The following is a 21,169-nucleotide window of genomic DNA, read 5'->3' on the forward strand; positions in this document are numbered from 1 at the left end:
CATTTCTGGCCTGCTTGGTGACCTGACCCGACTGCAGGAACCAAATGTGTGGGGTAAGGATTAATGTGCCTTAGGCAAGGTCTGCACTGGGATTGGAACAGGAAATGATTAAAGTCCTTTGCAAAAGCTGGAGGAAAGCTCGTTATTTTGCTCTAATATTATCAGGAATTTTTATAATCCAGGTGCGGTATTCAGGAAGGTGAAGTAGTTGAGTGTTGGGGGGGCCCCCCATGATGTCTTCAAAGACTGGGGGATATTACTCTGAATTTTGGTGAGTTTTCCACCAACACTGTAATACCTGTCCCTGTGTGGCATAGGGGATTAAGTGAATAAACATTAAGTCTACAGTGACAGAAATTGCCAGTGACTTCTAAAGGAAGGAGAGATTGGGACTGCTTCAAACAAGTGCTTAATGAACCCCAGTGAAAGAAATGTTGACTTAACTCATTTTTAATTGCTTTTAAGCTCTTAAGTGAGTTTGTTATTGAAAAGTAATTAAAGGCCTTGAAAGATTGTGGGGAACTTTGGGAACACCTTTATGGAAAGGCAGTTACTCACCTTAAAATAATTTTTATTGCTACCTAATCTGTCTGAATCGCTCAATTAATTACTTAATGAAGTGTGGTTCAGCGCAGGGATGCTGCTCAGGTATGGCAGAATGTGTGTGCTTTGGGTATAATGGAAGGCAAAACTCCTGATAAATAGTCAGTTGTTGCTTTGAGAAAGTTTATGGATAAGTAAAAATAAAACCAGTCAGTTTTGTGAAGCCCTTTTTTGCCCAGAACTCCTTTTCCCAAGACATACATGAGAACTGGAATGGGTGAATTTTCCTTGTAGAATCACAGTTTAAACAATGTTTTCATCAGTGTGGCTCAGTTGGTTTTTCAGATGGAAATAACTGCAGCAGGAAGTGTCTCTGTCAATACAAAAATCTCCAAATTGATTTTGTTGGCATGTTTCTGTTGAGGACACTGGAGAAAAGATTCCAATGCTGCCTTGTTGGCCCGTGTAAATTGCACCAGATTACTAAACTAGACTAGAATTTACTCCCCTTTCGTTTTCTGAGCCCAATGAAGTGAAAATCAAGAATGAGGGCGTTTATCTCCAGTGTGTTTTTCTGGATTACAAACTTTGGCAGATGTGGGGCAGAGCGGTATTTCTTGGCAAACTGGCAGGTTTGAAAGACTGGCCTTGGAGAAATGAGTCTCTCTTAAATAGAGCTAAATATAAAAGCAAACCAGCTCTCCCTCTGTTTAAGTCTCTCTTATCTGCTGATAGGAGTTCAGATTAGAGTGTCTGACTTTAATATCTTCAATCCACCCATCCTGCTGCTGCATCGACTCCCAGCTTGGCATCTGAAAATCTAGGGCTCAACAGGAGCAGGGAGCCCAGTGCTGATATGTCAGTAGCAGTTGTCCTTTTCCTGCTCTTTGGCTCCAAAAGCAACCCCTCCAGTTTCCCAGGGGATTAGACTCCTTTTTTTAATCAGTAACTGGTGAGTAAGTAAAAATGCGGATGGGATTTGCCTCTTTTCCTAAGCTCGCTCTGCCCTTCTGGCCTTCTGCTGGCATCCTCTAAGTGGGAAAGTTACTCTAAGGATACAGTGGAAGTGATGTCAAAGGGAGGTGTGGTTGGGGGTGACATTCAGAATCCTGACACGTGTCACTTGTCTTGGGGGCCGAGCCAACGGGATGTTCTTGGAGGAAGAACGATGCCCAACTTTTCCAGTTTAATGATTTCCTGCCTCTTGAGTTCTCACTTCTATCCTGCCTGTACAAAACCAAGGTGGCTCTGTGGGATACTTAATACTCCAGAGTTTGCAGAACCCTCTAATTTTAGGAATTCTTTGCACACCTGGAGACGCTGAATCATTGTGTGTTTTTCCATGGAGTTTTCCTGGAGGGATGTTCTCCCATGGTGGATGTGTGCAAGGTGCTGCTGAAGCACATGGCTCTTTTCATCCTCTTCCTTAAAAGCTCCTTCCTGTCCAGACTGGCCAAAGCCATTGCTGGTGATTCCGAACAATTCCAATTCTTCCACCGGGTGCTGGGGATGGGTCTTTGGCAGGAGGAAGCTCAGGAGCTGGAAGCAGCAGGGAGCCTTTCCCTCCTGAGCAGCATCAGTGTTTGGGGAATCCAGGGATGAATTCCTGCTGGTGCTACCCTTCTTGCTCCATGCCAGTTCTCCTGGCTGTGCCCTGTATTTCCTAACTCCAGGGTGAAGCTTTCCCTGGGAGCTTCCCTCCTCCTGTGCTGCCTGTTCCCGGTGCTGAGCTGCCTGGGATGTGCCGGTCCAGCTCTGCCAGGGCCATCTGGTGAACCAGATCAGGGAACAGCAAACCCAGGTTATTTTTAACCCCGATGCCTTCCCTAATCCGGGTCTCTGTAAGGCTCTGGGGCAGTCCTGGTGGCACAAAGGCAACTGCCAGTTTTTAAGGAGAGGGAAGACAGGAAGGAGCTTCCAGCCAGGAACGACCCTGTGGTTTCCTGCAATGTTCTCTGCCTTCCAAAATTATTTCTTTCCATGCCTTTATTTCCTGCTAGGTATTTGCACAGATGTTTTCGCTTCCAGTTGCTCCAGGTGGATCTCATTGGATAGGTTTTTTTGCCAATAACTCTGGTTTCTCAAGATTTCAGGTTTTTAAAATTTTTTTTTAAATGTGCCTGGAGCAGACTGGAATTCGGGTCCGTTCCGGATAATCTGTATATATTCATTAACGTTTTTCCCTATTCTTCCAGAATTTAGGTCCTAAATGCATTAGGCTCCATGACAAATGTCTTTGGTATCTTCTCTGTGGTGTCTTCTTGCTCATAGCTCAACACCACACCCTTCACTATCGCCTTTGAATTCTGTGCCTTTAATTCTATTCCCTGTGTGAGTAAAGGTGTCTGAATTAACCTTCACAATGAACCTGCCAGGGCTTCTCCCAGTGTCCAAATAGATTCTCATTAATCCCTCTTTTGTAATGCCGGGAAGGGTTGTGTTGGAGTGTTTTGCTTCGATTTTATTATTTTTTTTTTTTAAGTAGAGGAAAGGGTCACACTGAGGCTGCTCTTGCTGAAAGGTTTATTTTTATTTCTAAGACAACGGCTGCATATAATTTTTAATGCTGCACTTTCTGGAGGTTGACTGTTGTCAGTAGCACAGTTAATATGTCCTTCAATTAACAATAATCTTAGATAATGAAACTGTTTTCTTTTCATTACAAAGTCGTTTGTGACTTAGAAACCCCGAGGTGCCTTATAATATATAAATTACACAAGTGAGAATAATTATTCCAGAGTCAATTCTAGAAGAAGTTTGGGAAAATTGTTGAAAACAGGCAGTTTTCAACAGATTTCAGTTTCAGCAATGTTCAATTTCAAGAAATTGAACATTGACTTTTGGGGAACTTTTCCCTTTCCATTTTGTGGCGTTTGGTTGCTCAGAGGGCTAAACACAAGATATTGCGGATTAGGATTTGACCCTGCAGAATGTCAGACATTTGCTGAATGGTTTTATCTTCATTTGATAAGCAGTTGTGGAGTGTATTTTTATGCTACCACTATTTTATCAGAACCCTCTGCAATCTACCAAAGCAGGTGTTTTAATCATTGCATCCTAATTAAATCAATCTATTTTATAATCCATCTACCCAGCTCCTACCACTGGAGTCCAATGTTATGGAAAGAAGAATGAAAACAATGGATAAAAAAGGAGAAATGTAGAAGAATAATTGTAATAAGATCATCATTAAAGTGTAGCTACTGAAACAAAAGAAGAAAACTAAATTTGGGGCATAGAAGGGAGGATAGAATTAAAAATCCTGTTTTAATGCTTGAAATAGCACATGGAGTTAATGAAGATATTAGGGAACAAGCTTCCCTACTTAGTAGCTGCAGTAATCTTGGGAAATATTAAGGGATTTAATCTCTTTCATAGCAAGAAGGAAGTGGGAGGGTAGGGAGGAATTCTGGGCTGCAGGAGCCTCCTTTGGTTTCTTTGCTTCACTTGACAAGAAAGGTGGAGAGGGCTGTTTATGGGAGCTTGTAGTGCCAGGGCACAGGGAATGGCTTCCCACTGCCAGAGGGCAGGCATGGATGGGATATTGGGAAGGAATACCCCAATATATAATTCCCTGTGAGGGTGGGGAGGCCCTGGCACAGGGTGCCCCACAAGTAGGGCTTTGTTTTTCTGTGTTCTTGAAGTTTTCCCTGCCTGTAATCTGGGACTTAATGCCAGCAGGACTTCCCAACATTCTGCTATTCCCCTACACTTTCCAAATTAATAACTCCTCACAAATTCATTTGGTTTTTGTCGTTCTTTAATGAATATCTTTGCACTTCCACTCAAAGACACTGATTGGGACTGATTGTTTTTCTGCAAATACATCCAAATTTGGTCAATCCTGGCTGTTCCCTGCTGGTTTTTGAGCGGTGGCAGAGGGCAGGGATGTGTGTTGGCAGCTGGACAGCCTCCTTCTCTGCAGCTCATCACAGCTTCTCTCTGCAGCAGCAGCATCCACTTACTCTGAACTGAATCATTTTGAATTCTGGTCAAGAAAAAACAGAAAAGGAGCAAAAAAAATCCCAAAAGGGTGAATCTGCTGAGTGGCAGCACAATGCAAGTGGGTATTGAGGCTGCTGCAGCTAAAGAGAGATCCACTGCTGAGGTTAATGAGAGGTGGGGACTGTTCTTCTCCTGTAGCACCCAGAGCTGAACAAAAGGGGGAATGTTTGGAGAATCCCTCGGCACTAAAGGCTGAGGCAGTGCTGACCTCCTGCCAAATCCTGGAAGCCCTCCGGACATTCAGTGCCGTTGGACACACACCTTTAGTGTTTGTAAGCAAGAGCCTATGGACTTCCTTGGTTTATACAAACATAAGGATGTAAAAGTATTCCAAAATGGGGACTTGGAGCAAATTGAGCTATCAAAGCAGCTCTGAAATGAAATAATAATGATAAAGGTGTGGGGATTAAGGTGTGAAAGCAGCAGAAGGAGTGATTGGTGATCCCGTGGCTGATGCTGAGCCTGGTGCAGCAGGCAAGGCTTGCTTTCCCGAAATCCAAGGGAGGAGGAAGATGTGAGGGAGGTGGTTTTCTCCCCCATTTGCTTGAACTTATTTTTGGCTTCTTTCTTGCCACAAAAGGAGTAATTTGTTTAATTTTACAAAATGTTACTGAAGCTGTTGGAAGTGGAGCTGCAGCCCACGTCTTCTTGATAAATGAGTGTGTGTATTCCTGGAAGGAAGTTAAAATGGAGCTGTGTTATATTCGGTACCTCCTGAAGCACTGAGGCTACTTTGAGTACAGAATGTGCTCAGAGAGAGACTAATTTGCCACTGCAGAGCTTGGTGGGATGAGATTTGTCAAGTCCTTGTCTCTGCTGAAATTCACTTACTCTTTCTCTCCTGAAGGTATTTTAGGATTCTGTCTTTGAATTGAAGGGCCATGAAAACAAGTCAAAAAGCCTGAAACCAGAATTAAAATCCAAGCAATGAATATGCTTCTTATAATGTAGAAATACATAAGTCCAGCACCTGTGGAAGCAACGAGCGGAGATGTTCCTGACCTGTTTCCCTGAGTGTGCTCATGTTCCTGGTAGCACCAGTGTTGGGATTATTTGGACACTGGAGCATCAGCAGGGTGGGTTTTGACTTCTCTGCAAGGATGCCAACTCTGATGGCAGGTGGTGGCTTCCTGCAGGAGGCAGGAAAAAAAGAGATTCAATAAAAATGAAGATTTTGCTGTTTTCTGTTCATTTGCAAATTCGTGCTGTTTCATTTGCTGGCTTGAAGGGTCTCGTGGTGTAATTCTACAGGGAAGGATGGGATGTGCCAGCACTCCCAAAAAAAACCTCAGTTGTTGTACTGGATTCAATGTTTTCTGCCTCCTGCTTTCTCCCCCAGAGTGTTTTTTGAGTGAATGTAAACTAATACAGGATCAGTGGTTAGAAACCATGAAAAAATATTTAATGTAAACCTTTTGGTACTGGGTTGATTAAAATAAACAACTGTTCCGAGGAGCTGGTCCTGCTGTGGGAACAGTAGGGTTTCTGTTCCTCCCTATAATGCATAAAGCATGTGGAATGCCCTGAGAGCTTTTTCGGGGTGCTGTACTTTATTTTGAGGGATTTCATTTTCAGTTCTCTGCGCTTTTGTGTCAGCTGGGAAGGGAGAATGTAGGAACTGTAAAACTTAGGCTAAAACCTGTTTAGTCCCAAATCCTGACAAGCAGCTGGTAAACAAGTATTTAAATGAAAGCTTGGACTTTGTTTTCTCCCTCTGGAAAGCTGGGAAGGCCTTGGTCTCACTGCCAGCTCTGGTACCCCTTCCTTCTCCTCTCATCCTGTGTCTCCAGCGCTCCTCCTTTCCTTGCCTGCATGTCTTACATGTCCCATTCCTCCTTCTGCCCCAGTGGAGGTGAAGAGCACTCTGAGCTGGGAAGAGCCGTGTTTTCTTCCGGCAGGTTTTCTGCAGAGCCTCACGGGTGTTTCTCTCTCTCTCTCTCTCTGTCCTTGCTGCCACAGAGCTCTGGAATGCTGTGAAGACTCCCTGCCCAGGCACACTCCTCTCCGGATTATCTCCATCCCAAGGAAGCTCGTGTCCAAGAGGTACCAATTCATCCTGTCTTTGTGCCCTTCACTTGTAGCACTTCTAGCTACAGTTTAGTTTAGCTACTGCTCCGAAGACCTTTTCCCTGCTCCCTCCAGACAGGAAACCTTGGATGCCGTGGGGATTGTAGGTGTTGCTGTTTGATACGGTTTGGACTCTTCTGTCTATTAAATGAACTTTGCTACAGAAGCATTTTACATTTTAGAATAGAAGTGATTTCTGGGTCAAGAAATGCATAAGCTGAAGCTCCAGCAACACTCTGTGCCTGGTGTATTTTATTGTGTTGATTTAGAAAGTTAATAAGCATCAGGTCTTCAGCAGCCTGAGTAAAACACAGAGTACTTACGTGCTGCTCCTAGAAAGAATTGTGAGAGGGTTTCTTTTTTTAGTGTTTATTAGTCTTAATATCTTCCTAGTAAATAATACATTTTTGTTTTATATTAAAAAGGAGACTTGTGTTCATTAGCTGGGTCAAAATCCCCAGGTTGGCCCAGGCATAGAAACTTCTGTCATTTCCTGAAGACAGGCAAATTGTTTTCTAATAGTTTCTATTTCTTGGGAGAGGAAAGCTGGAAACATTGCAGTGTAATTTGGTTGGAGCAGGTTCTGTCTTAACTCTTTATTTTGGTTTATAGTGCCCAGCATGATTGATGAGACCTGAGCCAGTCAAGCCCTCTGAGCATATGTATATATGCATATGTGTGTGTACATGTATATATATGAGAATAGAATATGTTAATATGTTATAACAGTGGGAGAACATGATCTACAGGAGCTGTGATACAGGAATGAAATCCTTCTGGAAAGTATGCTGGGAAAATGTCCCTGTGTGCCTGCCCTTCAATTTTCCCTTAGGGATTCACACTTCCATGTTGGACAGAGAAAACAGTGGGGTGGCTGAAGTGTCTGACCCCATCCAGCTGCTCTTGTGCAGGAGTATGGAAAAACCAGGGTTGACTCTATGCTTTTTCCATTTTATATGTTTTGCTGCTCATTAATGACATGAACTTTAAGTGTCAGCTGCTCTTGGGTCCGCTGCACTGCATTGGGATCAAACCTTGGGCACACTCTGACCCTTGTCCTCACAATAATTTAGCACTCCAGCCCTGCTTTGGGAAAAGCTGCCCTAAATCAATGCCTACTCTTTGGGTACAGACAAAATCTGGGTATTTCTTCTTCTGCCCTCAGCAGCTCACCCCAGCTTAGGTGGGATGGGACAGAAAATGCCAAGGATTTCAGAAAAGCTTTTCCTTGCTTGTGCCAGCCTTGAGGCAACAACAGTGATCTGTTCATCTCCTGCTTCCCCCTTTTCTCCTCTTCATGCTAGAAAAAAGGATACATTTGAAAAAAAAGGGTCTTTGATGCTGCTCCTGTCCCTTTTTTCTGCATGGTTTCCCACAGCATTGGGGCTGTGCAGCTTTTTTGGGGTCTGAGAAGCAGAAATCCAGGGCTGTGGAAGGGGAGAGGCAAAGCCAAGGGTGGGTTTGGTGGGTGGCGACATGGGAGAAGGGAGACAAAGCAAGGCTGGAACTGATGGGAAATCCAGAGAACAAGATGGTGTTTCAAGTGGGAATATGTGACATGTTGGCTTTGCATGAGAAAGCTCCTGCTCCAAGGGTTCCTGGTCCAATCCAGCTCCAGATTAAGAAATTCTAAGCTCAAGAGTGGAATTGATGGAGGCTGTGGAGACTTGGCTGAGGAAGCAGATCGGGGTTGCTCTCCAGGCTGTGATTGCCCTGCTGGGGATCTCCAACAGCCACTCCAGATATTTACTTTTGGGTGACTTTGTCTTGAGTTGAACCCCTCCCTGTTAGACTCGGTGTTCGTTCAGAAATCAAAAGGTGGAGGAAATTGAGTTAAACCTGAATGTGTGAGTGCTCCATGTCTTAGCTTACTTAGGTTGTTTCCTGCTTGGGAAGTACCCCACTCCCTCACATCCTGATTGAAATTCCAGCAATTAAATAGTTAAACATGGCGTGTGTGTAAAATCCATGTGTTTCTATGAATACCTCTCTTATCTCTGTAATGGTTTGGTTTGATGTAAATATTTTTAAATGTGCTTTTACATTAGGCTGGTTTTTATCCAGTGTGTGTGAGTGGAATTTGGAACTGGGCCTGGACTTTATGCTTCTGCTCCTCAACATTTCTGAACTCATATGGAAAATTTCTGGACTTTAGTCTCCTGAGCATTTCTGCCAGTTTGGTGGGGTCTTCACTGGGCTGGAGATGCACTGAAGCCAGTGCTGAAGTGGAGCATTTTGCCAGCAGCTCTTGGACACTTCCATGCTGTTGGGAACATCATTTAGTGAATTTTTTTAGTGCAGGAGCAAATCCTTTGTTCACAGATCTGAAGTTTTCCTGCATTGCCAGCTCTGTTTTGGAGAGCAAAATTCTTTTCAGAGAGCATGTGATATGGAAAATGATTTCTGTCAAGCCAAGTTATGAGCTGCGTCCAGCTCTGGGGCCCCCAACATCAGGAGGACGTGGAGCTCCTAGAGCCAGTTGAGAGGAGGCCCCGGAGCTGCTCCCAGGGCTGGAGCCCCTCTGCTCTGGAGCCCCTCTGCTCTGGAGCCAGGCTGGGAGAGCTGGGAGTGCTCACCTGGAGAGGAGAAGGCTCCAGGGAGAGCTCAGAGCCCCTTGCAGGGCCTAAAGGGGCCCTAGGAGAGCTGGAGAGGGACTTCGGAGTGACAGGACAAAGGGAAATGGCTTCCCACTGCCAGAGGGCAGGATTAGATGGGATTTCAGAAAGAAACTGTAGCAAAAACACTTTAAAAGGGAATTTTTTTAGAGGAGTGGATCTGACTAAGAAAAGTATTTGCAAGAGCGTTTCTTAGGATGAAATCCTGGGTCATTAATCTTTATAAATTCATCACCTTATGTGAGGAAGAAGTTTCCCTATGTGATATTACAGCATATTTAGGTGCATCACAGAATCCCCAAATGGTTTGGGTTGGAAAAGACCTTAAAGCCCATCCAGTCCCACCCCTTGCCATGGGCAGGGACATCTTTCAACCTATCCCAGGTTGCTCCAACCTGGCCTGGAATACTCCCATTGATGGGGCAGCCACAGCTTCTCTGGGCAACCTGTGCCAGGGCCTCCCCACCCTCACAGGGAAGGATTTCTTCCTGAGATCCAGTCTAAACCTCTCTGTCAGTTTGAGAGTAAGCTTCATTCCCTCTTGTCCTGTCACTCCAGGCCCTTGTAAAGAGTCTCTTTCCGTCTTTCTTGTAGGTTCCCTTCAGGTCCTGGAAGGTCACGATGAGGTCACCCCAAAGCTTTTCTCTTCCAGGCTGAACAATCCCAATTCTCTCTGCCTTTCCTCGAAGCAGAGGAGCTCCATCCCTCTGATCAACTTGGTGCCTTGTCTGGAACTGCTCCAACAGCTCAGCAGCAGCAGCGTGCTCCGTTCAAGCACTCTGTGGCTGAGGTGAGGATATGGGAAACATCCTCCCCTTTCCCTCCACCTTTCCACAGCGCCTTCCCGCAGTGTGCTCCACATTCCTGCCCTGACAAAAGCCGTGCTGGAAGCAGGGGCCTTTCTCTCAGATGTATAATTCAGCCTCTCTTCCCAGTGTGCCAGCCTTGTTTGTGTTGATGAATGAATGTTCCCTGTGTACAGCCTGCAGATTACCCTGCTCCTGGAGTACAGTCCTGCTCAGTGTACCTGGTTCTGATTAAGTGCATTTGAATTTGGGAGTGTGCTTAATGAGCTACACCTTTCACAGATTCTTTTGTTAATTCAGAAAAGCTGCCTGCTCTGATTTATGGCGCCAAAAGGGGTAAACTGCCATTAAAAGCATTAATTAGTCTTGGTTGACTGCACAAAGAATAGAGTTGGTGTGAGCCAGTTTTTGATTTAGCCCTTTGATTTTTGCCTAAGCTTGTTAGAGGGTCTGTATCTCTGGCTGTCTCATGGTGGATTGTATAATTGGAATTTTGTGTGAAATTCTTGGGCTGAAGGAGCAAGAGCCAATTATAACCAATAAAGTTGTAAAGCAATTGGGCAGAACTTTACAGATATTTCAGTACAGAAATGTTCCTTTTTAACATGTGGATGTGATAACTTGGGATTGTCAGATTGGCAGGAACGATATCCCGAGGGTTAGTTGTGAGCCCTGGGCACCCTTGGTAAACCTCAGGAAGGAAAATATTCTCAGGAGCCTTGGATTTGCCCATTGTGCAGTGCTTCAGCTGCATGTAAATCCCAGAATCCTACAATGGCTGGGGCTGGAAGGGACACCTAAGGTCATCTAGTCCAACCTCCCTGCTCAAGCAGGATCCCCAAGAGCAGGTAACTCAGGATTGTGTCCTTCATCCTTGGGATTTTGGGTTTTGACTATCCCCAGGGAAGGAGACTCCACACCCTCTCTGGGCAGCCTGTTCCAGTGCATGGTCACCTCACAGTAAAGTTCTTCCTCTTCTTCAGGTGGAATTTCTTTCATTCCAGTTTCTTCCCCTTGCCTCTCATCCTGTTGTGCCACCCAGCAGAGCCAGGTGGTAGCACTGGTGGTTTTTTTCTTTTCCTCTGCATCTTTATCCATTTTCTACAGGCTCATGGGAAAAATAAACCAAAAACCCCTAAACCCTGGAACACTGTCTGTTGTATCCTTGGAAATCCTACATTATAACATTGATGAGTGTATTTCAGTGTATGGTAGTTCCTGTACTTCCCAATTCTGTCCATCAATTCTCCACACAAAAGTTTGAAAATTAGTTGAAATGCAAATCATAGCCTAAGCTTTCTTTCCAATACACTTTCCATAATTATGCTTGACTGCAAAAAAACAATTCCATTGCTATAGTTTTGGTAATTGCCTCTGGTCTGCTTGAGAATTAAGATTTCCCTCTGTCTGTGTAAGGTTTCCTTCTCTCTCAGATATTATCACATTAACTGCTCCATAAAAAGAAGGTTGGATTGGGTTTCCATCCCAACTTGTCCTTAAGGAGCCAACAGTTGCATTCTCCAGCTCTGCCTTCATTTCCTGGCAGAACCAGAAGGTTCCTTCTCCCTTCCTTCTTCCGGCATGCCTGGAGGGGTGATGGTGGTACCAGAGGACTTCGGAGTATTGAACCGGAAATACCCTCTGGATATTCAGGGAAATGGGAACTGCCTTTAAAGCACATGTTTGGCAAAAATTGGTTACTAACAGCAGCACAGATCTGAAATGACAAATATCTTTAGAGGCATGGAGGTGCCTAAGACCTGTATTCCCTCCTGCCTTCCCTGAACACATCCAGGTCCTTGGGTCAGTGAGTTTCCAGCGTCTGCTGTGTTTGGCAGATGGATTTTTGGGTAAGAGTGAAAGCCTTTGAGCTTCTGTTTAGTTTTTCACTCTCAAGCACATCCTTGGAGAGAAGTCCATCGTGTTGGAAGCACTGGAACAGCCAGGAAAGCGTGAGCCCCCCGTCTCTTCACAGCCACAGCCTGGGCTTGGTTATTCCCAGCTCCCACAAATGTTCCCGGCTTTGAATCTCCATTATTTGTTTTCCTTTCCCATTGAAGGAAGTGGTTCTTTCCAGTGTGAGAAGCATTAAATTGACTTAAATGCTTTGTTTGCCAAAGTAGCTCTTTGAAGTGGATCTTTCAAGTTTCTTATGTGATCTGGGATTCGATGAGACACATTTTAACCCAGCAATCTCACAGTGAGGAAGGAAGGGAGTGAGGGATGCAGGGAGAAAGGGAGGATGGGAGGAAGGAGAAGGAACCTTCTAGTTCTGCCAGTTTTGATCCTAACTCACACGGTTTTCAAGATTCCCTTTTAACACTTGACTTGTGCTGGAGCATCCAGACGTTACGGGATCATCCGTGGGATCAGCAGGATCTCTCTGGTCAGCTTTCCCAAGCATGTCTCCAGCATTAAGTCTCAAACTGGAAAGGAAATCCCCTCGGGAGGCTTGACCTACTCTTCAAATTACTTTCTTCTGCTCTTTGGAGCCTCTGGGTTTTATCCGGATGGTTTTTACCTCCTCGTCAAGGCAGCTCGTTTAATTGCTGTGACTGCCAGGCAGAAACCTCACTCTCGCTCTTACAGACCTCCTTTTCTTCAGCTCCTTCATAATAAAGTGGTTTCTGGAACAGGGCCAGGCCTTTAGCCCAAAGTGTCTTCTGGTTTCATATCAAACAAGGGACGGCACAGCCAGATTGCTTCCCTAATCCCTCTTCCCAAAGACAAAGGTGTCAGCACTGTCTAGACGTTGGTGTTCCATGTGCTCATTCAAGGCTGAGGGTTCCCTCTCTCTCCTTTTCATCCCACATAATTGTCCTCAAAGCCTCCTAATCTGCCGTCGCTCAGTGGGTGAAATCCCCCATACACTTGGGGATGGATGTGTCCAATTTGGGGGTTGGTGGTCTGTGCCCCTTTGGAGCAGAGTCAGTGAAACACGATGCGTGAGTTCTTACTGCTGTACACACCAAGCATTTAAAATCTCTCTTTTTTTCCCATTTTGATGCTGTATCCAGTCAGGAGATATTACACAGCAGCTGTTGTTAAGCTTTTTTACTTCTTTTATGGTTACTGGACCATATGGTTGAAGGACTCCCTTTCCCTGGGTCCACGTTGTGCAGCTTTTCCATGGGGGAATGGATCCTTACAAGCTACAGATTTGGAGTAGGAAAAGGAAATTTAGCTGGTTTCCCGGTCCTTCGAAATTTTCCTTCTACTGATGGCAGGTTTAGACCTCTTCTTTCTTTGGAAGTGTTCTGCTGGGAAGTTTAGCTAATGGGAGATCATTAGGATCATGTTTAGCATTGGATGTGGTCTGATTGTGTAATGGAGAGGAAGTTAGGTACAAAAAATTTGGGAAAACTGAAGACAAATTTATAGCAGAGCAAAATCACAAATTCTCTCTGCCCAAAGTTCTCTCTCATTTTGGAGTTGGGCTCCTTACACACATTTATTGTCCATTTTTTGTATTAAAGTGTGAAAATAATGTTCTCTGCCTCAACCAAAATGGTCAATGGATCCTCTCACAGGTGTAAAATGCTTTTCCCAGTTTGTCAACATCCATGAGGAATTCCTGTCAGATCCATGAAGCAGCTGGCCATGCTCAGCCCCACACTGAGCCCCGTGGCTGGCATGGATCTGCAAATAGGTGAGATGCTGCTCAGAGCCACATCCACATGGCTTTTAAATCCCTCCGGGGATGGGGACTCTACCCCTGCCCTGGGCAGCTGTGCCAGGACTGGACAACACTTTTGGGGAAGAAATTTTCCCTGGGAGCAGAGCCCGACCCCCCCGGCTGCCCCCTCCTGTCAGGGACTTGTGCAGAGCCACAAGGTCCCCCCTGAGCCTCCTTTGCTCCAGGCTGAGCCCCTTTCCCAGCTCCCTCAGCAGCTCCTGGGGCTCCAGCCCCTTCCCAGCTTCGTTCTCTTCCCTGGACATGCTCCAGCCCCTCAGTGTCCTTCTTTTTGGGAAGGCCCCCAGGACTGGAGGTATCCCAGCTGTGCCAGCACAGGTCACTGCCTGTTGGACACTGTGGCTGATGATTCCTTGGCACTTCAGCGTGCTCCTCATGCCTGTCTGTCAGTCTTTGTGGCTGTCACAGCTGGGAACAAGGAGAATGGTTGTGTTTTGTGTGTTCTATACAGTTGAGTGTGTCATTTCAAGTTAAAAATAAGACATCTTAATGTCAAGATTGCAAGGTCAAAAAGCAGAACAGGGCTGGAAGTCAGTAACTGCACTTTCAGTTTGTTCTATATTTATGTGAGGCCTTATCAGCAGGATTTCTGTCCAGGATTCTCTCCCTAAAAAGTCATTCATCCATGAAAGGTGTCTTGGTTCGAGGGCTATGGCAATTGGGGGATAATTACTTACTTATAACATCAGCCACCTTAAAAGTGAAGCTCCTTGTTTCTTCTCTAGGCTCTCCTCGGAGTTCAGCCTGGTCCAGGGGAAGGTGTCCCTGCTCATGGAAGGGGATGGGAGTGAGATGGGCTTTAAGGCCCCTTTCAACCCGAACCACTCTGGCATTCTATGGAAACAAGTGGCACTCTACATTCGTGGCGCTGCTGTTGCCTTGTCTTTGGGTAGGTCTGGTTTGAAAGGTGTTTGTTCAGCAAAAGTACCTGGAAAAGAGCTGATTATTCATCGGAAGTTAACAGTAAAGCTTTGCTGTTGTTCCCAGGTACTGCTCGAGGATTATCTTTGTCAGTTCATTAAAGGCTTGGATAGGGATTTACAAGCTGATAGCTTTGGTTCCTCTGGTGGACTCGGGCTGGACCCCTAAATATTTTGTATTAAATATTGAAATAACGTGGGATTTCGGAGTGAGGAGCCAATTCTCTTGTTGGTTTACAAAGGATTACAGGCAGAGAGTTTGCAGACTGGGAACAGTAATTGAGTGTAACTGTGCTGTATGGGAAGACCATGGCAGCTTATTCACCGTTATTCCTCCCCTCCATTTATCCTCTTCTTGGGGTGGAACGATGACCCTGGAATGTCACCAGCGCACCCTTAGGCTCCCTTCCTCCAGCTGCCAGAGTGCAGGAATGGCAAATTCCCATCCCCACGGTGCTCGTGGCCTCCCAGAGCATCTCACTGCAGTTCAGTTGTGAATCATTGCTTTATTTGTCACGTGCAGCTCCAGCGGGCCGGGCTGGAGAGCCTTCAGTCGGAATTTGCGGCGCTCTGCCAAGGCGCTGCATTGTTGTCGGAGCCCCCGCGCTGATAAAACACATCCTGACTGCACATTATTGCATCCATGGCATTGCATTCCTGCATGGGAGCTAATTAATAAGCCTAGGAATTTGTTGGGTTTAGCCCTGGGGGTTACAGAGTGGGTGTGGGTGTTCCAAACTGTTAATCCATAGATTTTACTGTTTGAAAACTTCATTTTCCTGAGGGTTATTTGGCACTGCAAGTGCATCAGCAGGATCTCTGTAGTGCAATCAGAGTATCTTCCACACAAGAGGAAATGTGTGTATTCTTTTCCTTCAAACAAAAAGACAACTTGCTTTAAGAGGAAAAAAATTTCTTTTCGCGACCTTAAAATAATTCATTGAGGGAAAAAAAGCGCTTTTTGTTTTATGAAGGTTTTGTGTCTGTAGGATCCCAGCTGAATGCCATGTAGGAATTGACTGGTGCAAATGTTGCTTTAAAAGAAAAATCAGAATTGCTTGGACATGGGAGGTTATCAGTCAAATATTGCTTAGAGAAATTGTTGTGGTGTGCTGCCTTTAGCACCTCACCGAGGCGTGGGGATGGGCAATAATGTGAGCAGAGTGGGCAATGTAAGATCATCACTTTTCTCCTGATAATTTAACTAAATCAGTTTATAATAGGAATATCTGTTGGTGAAATGAGAGGAGAAAATTATCCTTACACGTACGTTGTCCTTGTTCTCATCCCCCTGCTCCAGAGCGTGCTGCCAGCACAAGGAGAGAGCATTGCGGGATTCCCTGTGGCTCTGCCTTCCACTGTGTGTATTTTTATAGAGTTCCTCCTCTTTCCTGCTCCTTTGATTCTGCTTTTTCCTCAGAAAGCCACACACAGAGCTGAACCTTCAGTTCTTGTCACCATTGTCATCTTTTGTGCCATTTTCTTTATCCTTTTCCAGTCCCGCCTGCGAAAGAGGTGTGGTTTAAAAAAAGAAAACCCAAATGCCAGGTTTATGATCCGGTTTTTGTATTGCTCTGCTGTGGCTCACAAATGAGGGTTGGCCTCAGAATGGACACAGATGGATTTTACTGACTCTTAAATGTTTTTGCAGGCTGATGAATTTAAAGCAGAGGGAATTAAAAGGTAAAGGTGCATCTGGGGAAGGGTATCTCACATCTGCTCCATGGCGCCCAGCAATGGCACAAGAGGAACGGGCAGGAACTGATGCCCAGGAAGTTCCACCTGGACATGAGGCAGAACTTCTTCCCTGGGCAGTGACCACACATGGAACAAATCACCCAGAGAGGTATGGAGTCTCCTCCCTGGGGATATTCCAGAACCCTCTGGACACAATCCTGTGCCCTGTGCTCTGGGATGGCCCTGCTGGAGCAGGGAGCTGGGACCAGACGAGCCATTGCAGTCCCTTCCAGCCTGACCCATCCTGGAGTTCTGTCATCTGGAAAATTCCAGAGCTGAGCTGCAAGCGATTTTTTTAAGAACCAAACCAGTTTCAAATGCTGCTCTTCCCTCAGATTTTTTTTTTCCAGTGGTGCCACCTGATCAAATTAACACACGAAACCTCCTCACCTTTGGATTTTAGAGAATCCCAGGATGATCCAGTCCTACCCCCTGCCATGGACAGGGACAACTTCCACTAGCCCAGGGTGCTCCAAGCCCTGTCCAACCTGGCCTTGGACGCTGCCAGGGATCCAGGGGCAGCCACAGCTGCTCTGGGCACCCTGTGCCAGGGCCTCCCCACCCTCCCAGGGAACAATTCCTTCCCAATATCCCATCTCTGCCTGCCCTCTGTCAGTGGAAGCCATTCCCTGTGTCCTGTCCCTCCATCCCTCCTCCCAAGTCCCTCTCCAGCTCTCCTGGAGCCCCTTTAGGCCCTGGAATTTAACTCAGAAATGCTGTTCATTTTGAAAAAAATAATTAAGTGCAGTGTTTAATGCATTTTTTTAATCATTTGGCCGTTTGGTTTTCATTGCATGGATACAAAAATTACAGCATTCAATCAAGCATTCCAGAAGCCCCATCACAAGTGATTTTTGGATAGCCAAAAAATTGCTTCTAGGGGATCTTTCTAAAACGTCAGCCACTGCAATAGGAGCAGGATTTATTATTTTATTCAGCACACACACGTTACCTTGCATCTCTCAGCAGATGATTTCCCTCTCTGCACTCCTCTCAGGTCTCTCTGAATCTCCCAACTTAATTATGACTATTATGAATAATTTAATCCCCACAAACATTGCTTTGTCTCTTCTGTCTCTTTCGCAGTTTCAGCTGCTGGTCCCTGTAAAGGCTCTGGGAGCACCTTGCTGTCACCCTTTTGGGAGCCTGAAAATCCCATGTTTAATACCAGGCTGTTTCCTATTGCTTAGCTGCTCCCTAATCCGTAACATTCCCTTTTCCTATTGTCCTGTAGCTTTAATTTTTTAACAGTGTCTCACTGGGGCTTTTTTAAGTAGCTTTTTGAGGTGGTTTATTCCCCGGTTCTGGACTCTTTAGCCGCAATTGAAGGATTTGGGTTGAGTTATTTTGCTTCCCGTGCTGTGTCTGTTTATCTGAGTGCGGGCACTGCAGCATTCCAGCCACTTTGCTTCATGGGAAAGGAGACATTGGCTAATTCCATGATAATCCTTAGGACACTTGTTAAAGATAAGGGCAAATCTTCTGCTGTTACGTGGTAAGCGATTTGAATGCGATAAAGATTTTCAGGCACATCACGGACAGGACATTCCTGACTTTTTAAGCAAACAGTATTTGGTTTTATTGACTTCCATACAGATTTGGTTTCTCTCTCCTCATTGAATTCTCTGGAAAGTCCCAATCTTTCCACACTTGTATGGGAATAAACATGGAACACATCCATATTTGCTATTTGTACTTTCTAGCTTGTTTAAGGTATTCTGTAGTTTTGTTTAAGCTCTCCTTGGTTTGGATTTTGACTCATTTGTTTCCCATTATTTTGTTTTCCAGTGAGCATCCGCCTCCCTGCTCTCCTGTTCTCCCACTGGAGGTTCTCTCACATTCCTCAAGCAGACCACAGGCAGAGTCTGTTGCCTTTAATTTTCCCACCTTTGGACTTTTCTTACATGAAATGATCCATATTTTAAATCCTCCAGTGAACAGATGCAGATTTCCATGTCACCCTACTCATTTTAGGGAACATTGGCTTTTCCCCTGTCCCAAACAGGATTTTATTCTTGGCAGGGAAGAGCTGAGGTGCTGTTTGCAGAATTTCCGGATGACTGACGGCATGCTCAGCCCTCAGAGTCCTCACGGTAAACACAGCTCTTGCTATTGCAAAAATACATCAGAAATCCCGAAATAAAGCAGGGGATGTACAGTATTCCCAAGATGGGAACACCACGTGTGGCTTTTGGTGGCAGTTTATTTGATTCTGGGATGTGGGAGAAATGATATCTTTCAGATTCATTTCAGGGAGAGCCAGAGCTTCTTTTTCTTCCTTTTCCTGCTCATCCGGAAACACTTAGGAATGAGCAATTCCACCTATTTGTCTTGTTGATGGCTGTTTTCTCCTGGTATAAGGAAATACTTTCCACTTGTATTAGACCATTATCTCACACGGATGTGGAGCAGATTTCCATTTGCTGCTCTTGGCTGGGAAGGACATCGTGAGAGAAACCTGCAGGAAGTTGGGGAAAGAAAAAGAGAATCTGAAGTTCCTTAAGCAACTGAACTGAGTGTTCTGACTTAGCCTTAAAATTCCTCATTTTTGGGGTTACTGTGGTGAGGATACCTAAGGAAAGTGCCACTGATGGGGGTGAGGGCTGCTGTATTAACAATTTTATTTGGGGCTGGCAAAGCCTCTTGGTGCCAGTTGGATGCTGAACCTCAGGATGCTGGGATGTCTTTTGTAACCCTACCGGTGCTAAATCCTTCTCCCAGAATAACTCCCAGCTCTTTCACCTGTGCTTCAGGAAACCTTTGAAAAGGGAGTTGTCAGGTCAGATTGTCTTTCTCTAATAACTAGAAATCCCCTGGAATTTCTTGGTAAATACCCTGTAGGACATGCTCCTAGTATAAGGACCCAGCAATCTCTGGCCTTGGAATAGCTCAAAAGCCATAAGTAAATATGTTCTTGGAATTACATTTTAAAATTGGTTTTCATCTTTAACTCGTTTTGAAGTTAAAAGCTAATTATGAATATTAAATTCAGGTTAAAGAATCCAATTTTCTTCTAGTTCTGCATTAAATGAGCTGCCAGAACTCACTTGGCAGTGACAGGTTGGGAAGGAACATTCTCTGAGGTGGCATCACTAAACTGCAGACTCTAGCCTAAAACTGTACTTTAAACATTAATTTGCATAGAATGCAGGTCCTGTCTTTCAGAAAAAAATATCAGTTACCTCTCCCCCAGCTGGCCCTGTCTGTGATGAGACTGCAGTGGAAAAGCAGGATTCATGCTTTGGAAAAAAGGGTGTTTGCCAGATTCTCATCTGAATTGTAAAGAGCAGCTTTGGCTTTGAAATCAGCAGTGAGTTCACGGTGCCCTTCTATGGCTGAGTGAATGAAGGATGGATTTGGGCCCTGTTGTCTGTTTTTCTGGTGGTTTGTGTGACGTGGGCAACTGCTGAACATAAAATCCAGTGGAAAATTCCCCCATGTGTTTTGTGTTTCTGGAAGTTCAGGTTGTGCTGGTTGATTTAGAAGGGGACTTTGAAACACGTGTTGGCAGCAGTTAAACAGGACGGTGTTTACTGGTCATCCCAGCTGGTCTCATCCCAGGAAACATCAACTGTTTATGCTGCTCAAACCACTGGAACACTTCTGGAATAGCGGGGCTCTTACAGCTGTCCCAAAGTGGCATCTCAGTGAAGCACAAAGAAACTTTGCCCTGTCCAGGGTGCCTTGGATATACCAGAAATCTGAGGGATCAGGCAGAGTGAATTCCAACAAAGCCATGACAGCCACGAGCCCTTTCTCAGATTGTAGCTGATTTCTGGGCCAGGGAACGAGTTCTAAGTGGTGCAGTTGGCTGATTTAGTATGTTTTGGTCTTGTTTTACTGCTCTGAACCAAGAACACTTTGAAGAGAATAAGAATTAATTGTAGCACCATTGGATTGATTGTACACTGGAGTTCCTGCCCTCAGAGTTGCTAAAAATTTGTCTGGATTAGCCCAGGAGCAGTGCAACAGGCCAGTGGCATCCCTGTGGTCCCAAAGGCATTTTAGCAGAGGATTAGTTCTCCGTATGTGGAAAAGCTTTGGGATTTTGAATAAAAAGTGAAAAGGAAATAGACACACTCAGCATATGAATACTTTACCCAATGTGCATCTTTTCTGCAATCACTAAATACCTTGAAAAGATCCCTTCCCACCCAAATCTGTGGATGATTCTGTGGCCCTGATAATGAGGAATGGTCAACTCTGCTGTTAATTACAAAATCCAATGGAAGCTGAATTGGTGCAATCTGATTCACCATCCTAGACTCTGCTGCCTGAAGAGTTTCATCCCTTTTTTCCAGTTCTCCTGAAGGCAGTTATTCTGGAGTCATTTAGTGGTGACATGACCTGGCTTGTCTCAAAACGACACTTTGCAAGAAGTTGCCAAATGGAGCCATTTGTTTTCTCATACTCTAATTGCTCGTTCAGCCCAAACAGCTCCGTGGATCCAAGGAAAGCAGGGAGTGAGAGGGACCAAGTGTTGATGGGCTGTTCTGAAGCTCTCAGTGTGGATTAAGACTCCATGGCTCAATATCCCATCTCTCCCTGCCCTCTGGCAGTGAGAAGCCATTCCCTGTGTCCTGTCCCTCCATGCCTTGTCCCCAGTCCCTCTCCAGCTCTCCTGGAGCCCCTTTAGGCCCTGCAAGGGGCTCTGAGGTTTCCGTGGAGCCTTGTCTTCTCCAGGTGAGCACCCCCAGCTCTCCCAGCCTGGCTGCAGAGCAGAGGGGCTCCAGCCCTGGGAGCATCTCTGTAGCCTCTTCCTATCATTTAGGAATAGCCAAA

At 45.3% G+C, this 21,169-nt stretch overlaps 1 protein-coding gene across 5 annotated transcripts in view; it reads left to right on the plus strand.

The window, feature by feature from the left end:
* FAM168A (family with sequence similarity 168 member A) overlaps positions 1 to 21,169 on the plus strand; it is a 131,610-nt gene that overhangs the window by 31,306 nt on the left and 79,135 nt on the right. For 3 of the 5 annotated variants that reach the window (XM_048294055.1, XM_048294052.1, XM_048294054.1), the window contains exon 2: positions 6,508 to 6,591. The gene's annotated coding sequence lies outside the window, so the exon portion shown is untranslated. Of the gene's footprint in view, positions 1 to 6,462; positions 6,592 to 9,910; positions 10,021 to 21,169 lie in introns of those variants that run through there. The other 2 variants (XM_048294051.1, XM_048294056.1) reach the window with 2 other exon arrangements.

Source organism: Corvus hawaiiensis, chromosome 2 (genome assembly GCF_020740725.1).
Source record: "Corvus hawaiiensis isolate bCorHaw1 chromosome 2, bCorHaw1.pri.cur, whole genome shotgun sequence".
Classification (NCBI taxonomy): Eukaryota; Metazoa; Chordata; class Aves; order Passeriformes; family Corvidae; genus Corvus; species Corvus hawaiiensis.